Consider the following 6,982-nt stretch of genomic DNA (forward strand, 5'->3'; position numbering starts at 1 on the left):
GGGCCAGGAGGAGGTCTTAATGTAGAGAGAAAAAGAGGTCACATTCTTCAGGTGGCATCTGTTTAAACTGGTGGTGATAAAAGTGATGAATCCAGTATGCCTGTGTCCTTAACAATAAAGATTGTGTCTATATTAAGAACTGCTATTGTTCCAGCTCTGAAGTATGTATAGCATACAATGAATGCTCTTTGAGAATACAATGTAATCTTGTAATTATATTTTGGGGGGTAGAGACTATTTTCAAGGATCAGCCAAAAGGATTTTGGGATTGGAACAATCTTCAATATTCTTGTTTATAATCTGTTTCTGAAATGCATTAAATTACTTGGATAATTCAGAGAAAATAAGTTTTTAGTAGGTAAGAGTTCTTCTGTGCCAGATTGGCTGTCAAGATTGACTGCATTAAGGGGATTAATTACTCCCTGTCTACTTTTTTCAGAAAACAACTCCAAAGGTCGCAGGTCTTTGACACTCCTCTTATCTGTGTAGTAACTGGTCAGGAGTGTGGGTGCTAGAACCAAACCACTAACTAATTTTGACATGCACTAGCTGAGTAATCGTAGCCAAATTATTTAGTTTAGTTGTGCCTCAGTTTCCCACATTTATAAAATAGGGATTATAATAGCAACTAATTTGTAGCGCTGTTGTCAGGATAAATGAGTTATCGTATTAAAGTGCTTGGAATAGAGCATGGCACATGTAACCAACAGCTCAATAAATGTTAGAGGTTATTATTACTCCAGTGTAAACACAGGGAAAGCAAGGTCAGATATAATAGAGGGATCTTTGATCTGCTCCTGGATTTCAACTAAGGCCTCTAAGCACTTTATTTTATCGGGCTTTTATGATGTCAGCTTAAAGCAAGGAGCTCAGCAGTCTTTATTATTATTAAGAATAGGCCAGAACATTATCTACCAGAACTCCATTCCCATACATTCAATAGTTGTGAACCTGGAGAATTCTCCACTTGACCAGATCAATGCAAATGTGTAGTATTGGGTCTGTATGTTGAGTGCATACTTATTCATGTGTGTCTTGACTGTCCAGGTGGTAGGAAGCCAAGGTTTTCTTTGGAGAAAAGTTTCCAAGCCATCAGTTCCTGTCTGTTTCTGTTGTGATACTTTCTTTCCTACACAATGTGTTACCTCAGGCCTAATCTCTGTCATTGAATTATGGAGTCAAAACAATCACAAATCTCTGGCGTGCTCCCTTTGTGTCATTTATTAGTTTAAAGGGGAAAAGCAACATCCTGACTCTTTCTCCTCTCTTAATGACCCCCAGAGTGCAGACTTGAACCAGGCTTTAGGAAGGGTCACAGGCAAGGAATGCTTAAGGGAGCAATCCCGATAGTGTTTGCAATTTGGGATTGGAGGCGAGCTGCAGTTAAGCTTTATAGAGGAAGTGGAGATTAGGTGTTTCCAGAACTGGCAGGCTTAGGTCACTGCAGGTTGGAAAGTAAGGTCCCACTTCTTTCCTCCTAAGGCACCTGAAGCCCCAGGTGCACTAACTGTTTTACCAGGGGCTGGTGAAGAGGCCGCCCCATCCAGGGCTGGCAGACCTGGGGCGCCCGGGGTGACGTCCAACCCCAAGCTGAGGGGGCTGCAGGCACCAGGTTAAGTTCTCCGTTAGCCAGACAATGTCTTGCTGAAAGCGCCGGAAGAAAAGTTGTGTTCCAAGCGCTAGCGTGAGCGCTCGACTCCACTTTGTCAATCTGATTAACACAATCTCCTAAATAAATAAATCAATAGAAGAGGGTGAGCTGCCTTTCACAACACCTGCTTGCCTTCCTCCCTTTCGCTCGTGGGGACTCCCACCCTCTCCATCATACACACACTCCCTCTAAAGAGGCGCTGTAAGGTGCCGAAAGGAAACCGAAGGTACCTATATACTTTAAGAAATTTCCGGAAGCAAAGGTGGGAACCCCGGCGAGTTTCATTCCTCCGCGCCCGCAGCAACCTGGCACCCAGAAGCCGCGGGCACCTGGCCTCGCAGAGCATTTGGAGACCTCCAAGGAGTCCCTGCGGGGACGGTCCCCAGTGGCCCGCGGACTTTCCAAGTTGCAGAGGTACTGGGGGAATATGAGAATAAATAAATTCAATTCTACCCTCCATCATCACCGACCCGGACGATAGGTCGCGGATCCTCCGCTCCAGGCCCTGAGAGGGGGTGGGGGCGAGGGCGGGTGGAGGAACCGAGCGGGACTCGCAGAAGCTGCCCGACAAGGTCACGACCGCGAGGCTGCCGACCGAGGCGCGCAGTGGCCGGGCGCCGCCCTCTGGCCCCGGGGCTGACCCCGCGCTGCTCGGGTCTCGGCCACCGTCCCGACACATCCCTAGGGGAAGGAGGGGGCGCGACGCCGCAGAACCAACCCTTACTTTTGAGGTGGAAGCTGAAACCCGCGGGGCTCCCTGGCGAGGTGTCCTGGAAGGCAGATCGGATGCCCAGCACAACCGAACTTTAGAAGGGGCTCTCTGCTCTGCCACCCCCTTCCTAGTGGCGACCTGTGAGAGACTTTCGTCCCCTCCCCTCCGCGTCTTCATACCCGGGGAACTTGGCCCAGACAACCTAGTTTTCCATATTAATTGGTGGTTCTACCAACTCAGCAGCCTCTTCTCTCAGACGGACTTCTAGGATGTCTTGTAAAGGGAACCAGTTCAATGCTTCCCCCCCCCGCCTTTCCGAGGGAGTATTGTGTGAATTAAAAATCTTTTAGGTGTTAAAAACCAGACCAAACAACAAACCCAAAACCAAAACGTGCTGCCTTCACGTGAGTGGATATGAAGTCAATTCAAGACTTCCTTGAGCCAGCCTTTGCTCAGATAGTAAAGTTCCTGAATCCATCAGCAAAACAGAGCCCCTTTCACGCACTTCTGGAGGGGGACTTAGTAAGACTGCAATATATTATTACCATGTTTAAAACGTTCCGCGGAGGCAAGGTTTCCTAAAAGTGACTTGCCAGCGATGCATGGAAAAGCAAATCCGCTTACAGAGAGGGGCCGCTGAAGAGGAAGGGGGGAGGCAGGACCCAACCTCAATTAAAAACCGCAGTTTCCAAAGCTTGAACCACAGTACTGATATTGTGGGACTGGTGGGATGTCGTGACTGCCCCTGGAGCTGACAGGTTGCAGATCTCTGGGGCTCTTTTTCACTGCTTGCTGGAAGTCCCCAGCTTCTTCAAGATAGCCCTTCCTAACACCCAGAATTAAGCTCCCCTTTTGTGTTTTGTGGGCATGTATTTGGACTCTGCATTAAGCCTTGCTCCTTACACACTTGGGGTGGATAAGCTCTTGTTAGCTGGCAGTGTGTGCACCCAGGGTGGGAATGAGGGTGCCAGTGCAGATGAAGATGTGTGTTTGTGCCAGTTTGTTGTCTGCCCCCCTGACCCACTGCTAAGGAATAGGCTCTAACACAGCCCTCATCTCCAGAAACTCTCCCTGCAGTTTCTTTCTGGGAGAAAACACCTCCTAAATTATTTAGCTATCAAGGTTTCTGTGTTTTGTATAATGAACTCAAGAGAAAAGTTGCAGAGTTTGCTAGTTGTGTGATTTCTCAGGTCAAGAGCGCTTGCAAAGCTCTTAGATCCCATAACTCTGAGGGTGAAATCACCAAGAGTGTTTTGCCCAGAAAGTATAGCCTTCCAGCTTCGTGAGAATAGGACAGCTTTCTGTAAACCTCAAATCATTCAAACAACAGCATAACAAGTCTCAATCACCCCCCTTCACAAACACAAATGCACACCCAAGTATTTCTGGTCCTCTGTGGTTACCGCATTATTTTGTAGCACCTTAATCTACCTCTTTGAATGGTGATTCCAACTTTTCAAAGTTTCTTGCTCTTTACTCTGATAAGTTGCACTTGCCCTGTGTGGAATACAGGCTTGCCTTTGAGCCCTTGACCATGCTTTCAACCTGTTTTAAACGTTACATTTTAGTCTTAAGGGATAAAAATGTTGCTTTCACCCTGTATACGGGGAGAATGCTGGGCGCAAAGTGGGCGAGTCTATAAGAAACCCGATCGCTTAGCTTTTGTCCATCAGATGGACAGTTTCAACATGCCAGTTCTTGTCTGCTAAAACGCCAGGGCAAGGTACTCTGGACACTGCTGGCGGGTCATCTGTTTCTCTGTCTCACCAGGTCCCGGCTCTAGCGCCGTGGATGCTGCACACACCTGCCGATTTTACAGCAGCGAAATCGGCTCAGGCCACCGAGAGAAGGAGGACCACTTTTACCGTTGGGGGCAACTTCATTGAGCAAGTGCTAGACCTTCACAAAAGGGAACACATTTTGCTTAAGCCTGCTCTTTCTTAGGAAGCGCTTAGAGACAAGGCCCACCAATATTCCGGGTAAAGTTAACACTACCAGAAATGTGTACTGCATTAGGATGCCGACTGGGGACTCATTGAAGACCAGGCTGTTACAATTAATCTCGTCTCTCTCTTTGTTTCCATTGCTTTGTTTTTCCTTCCGTCTCTTTCCTTCCTAGTGTTCCCTACCTCCTGAAGTTAGAAGTTAATAAAAACACTGCCTTATTAAAAAAAATACATGAAGTCAACACTAAATTTGAAGAGTTAATGTTGCAACTAAACTCTCCTGGCGTCTACCGATCTGTTCGCCACATCTCTGCTGTCTGTAATGCCAGCAACTATTGTTCTTAAAATTTGCTAAAATAATTCTTTCAAGGCCTTTGAGAAAGTGTAATAAACGCTAATTGGAAAAAAGCATAACCCAACTCTCACTTATTTTACTTCCTCAGATCAGGGAAAAGGACTCCAAGCAAAACAATAAACTTTATGTAGTTTATTTTTAAACGACTCTATTTTCAGCAGCTTTTTCTTCCTTAACTAAATCACGCAGCTTTGTTCGATTCCATGTCTACCTCTTCCCACGTGTCCCCACTAACCCACCCATCAATTCACACCCAGAGAGACCGCAGGGGTGGAAACGGTCCTACGAGGAGCCTCCCCGTATTTGCTCCCCAGCTAAAGAGCTCAATTTCAGAAGATTTGAGAAAAATGTCTTCTTCAGAAACTACCAGTGGAGCAAATCATTTACCTAATTCATTCAAGAGCCTCTATAGGAAGGACTTTGGGGCCTGATGATCCTCATAATGCGGTACTAATGCAAATCCCTTTAGTTCCCTCTCTGCTCCGCGAGGGGCGGCGTCCGCTCTCTGTCGAAGAGCCGCCCTGGCCAGCGGCTGCCCCTCCCCGTGTGCCCCCAGATGGCACAAGCGGGGCGCACAGCGATATCGGCGACTCCAGACGCCGCCCGCCGGGACGACTATCCGATCCGCCACTATGCGACCCTCGCCACCTCCCCTCCCCAAGCGTGGGCCCCTCCTCCCGCTTTCCCTTCCTTCTTACCCTCCCCAGTGATTTTTATGGGGGTAGAAGGTAAAATGGGAACGTTTCCTCCTTCGCGATGCCCACTTCCTCGGCCGCCTCCCACCCGGGCGGATTGGAATTAAAATCCGGGAATTCAATTTTGCTGCGAAATCTCGGGTTCCTAAGGAGGGGCCTGAGGGAAGGAAGACCCTGCGGGGAACGCGCGGCCCAAAGAGGCTCCCACCCCGCCCCGCTGCTGTCCCGCGGGGAGGATGAAAGCCAAGGTCCCGGGAGGGGCCGCGGGTTCCCGGAGGGGGCGAGGGCTTGGGATGGAGGAGGCTGAGGCCAGGTGGCGAGTGCGGGGCCGAAGCTTCAGGGCTCGCGGGTACCCAGACCCTCTTCCCAGGCAGTGCGCTCCCAGCCCTACAGGTGCACCCTCCGCCCCCTTGTAGGCCCCTCGGTGGATACCGCCTTAGGGCCCAAATTCGGTCCCTGGAGGCTTTGAACGTGGCCTTTCAGAAGTTTTTAAAGCTGCCCCGCTCCGCCCAGCATTCACGGGTCACACTCTCTCCCCATCCCTCCACCCCCTCTACAGCTGCGGCACCAGAGGGGGCGGGAAGGGAGCGGGGAGGGGCGGGGGCTGGCAGGACGAGGCTCTGGGGCCGAAGCACCGCCCCGAAGCGCCAGGCTCGGCCTAGAGGGCTTGGAGATCTGCTCCCGAGCCCGACCTCAGGGGAAGCGCAGGAAGACCGCTTCCGCACCGCACCAGCCGCTGTGGGGAGAGGGGGTGGAGAGGAGGGGCCAGGCGGGGGAGGGGAGGGGCGAGGTGGGGGAGAGGAAGAGAGACCGGGCAGGGGGGCACGTCCACATTACCAGGGTTCCTGTGCTGAGCTCCAGCCAAGGGACTATTTAAAATGGACTTGAGGGGAGGCAGCTGGTGACCCGTGTCCTCGCCCTCCAAATTCCCCGAGCGAATCAGGGCGCCACCTACAGGCGTGTTCCAGATAGCAGCAGAGAGAAGGGAAGACAGTTGGCCCAGAAAGGCGACCCAGGGGAAGCAGGGCCCTGTTTTGTCCAGGGCCATCTCTCAGCTCCTAAGCCTGAGTTCTGAGCTCCAAAGTTACGGATCTGTTGGTAGCAGCACGAGTCCTGAGGGCACTGAGAATGAACTTTTGGGGAGTGGGGAATTGAGGGAGTAAATACAGGAATTGGGGGAGTAAATACAGGAATTGGGGGATTCGAGGACCAAAGACGTCCCTCCTCCAAGGCCTGTCTCATGGAGTGCGGCTTGTTTCACTGAGAAGAGTGGCTGTGTGGCCTTGGACAAGTTGCATGATCTTTCTGAGTCTCGGTTTCTTCATTCTTTAAAAGGGGAATCGTTGTACCTGTCTGACAGGATCCTTGTGAGAATTAAACGAGATAATGTAGATGAGAAACTATAGGTGCCTTCTAGAGTGAGCTTTCATCGATTTCTAATATGAGAAAACCATCTTTTATACTAATAAATCTAACTTTTAAGACTTTGTCTAGCTCTTTTCTGTTTTTTTGAAGATTAGGGCCTTAGAAGAGGGCAGAGAGAGCCAGAGAGGTTTGAGTGTCTGATTAGGGTAGAAGGACAGGTTAGTGGAATTTTGATAACGACTCTAGCTAATCCCCTCC

The 6,982-nt window shown here is 50.0% G+C and overlaps 1 pseudogene; it reads left to right on the forward strand.

Moving 5' to 3' along the window:
• The first annotated feature begins 5,220 nt into the window (after window positions 1–5,220).
• On the forward strand, window positions 5,221–6,264 carry LOC149750745 (uncharacterized; annotated as a pseudogene).
• Window positions 6,265–6,982: the final 718 nt, after the last annotated feature.

This window comes from Delphinapterus leucas, chromosome 1, assembly GCF_059928025.1.
Source record: "Delphinapterus leucas isolate spDelLeu-1000000601 "Yukka" chromosome 1, BTC_Dleu_Yukka2, whole genome shotgun sequence".
NCBI classification, from domain to species: domain Eukaryota; kingdom Metazoa; phylum Chordata; class Mammalia; order Artiodactyla; family Monodontidae; genus Delphinapterus; species Delphinapterus leucas.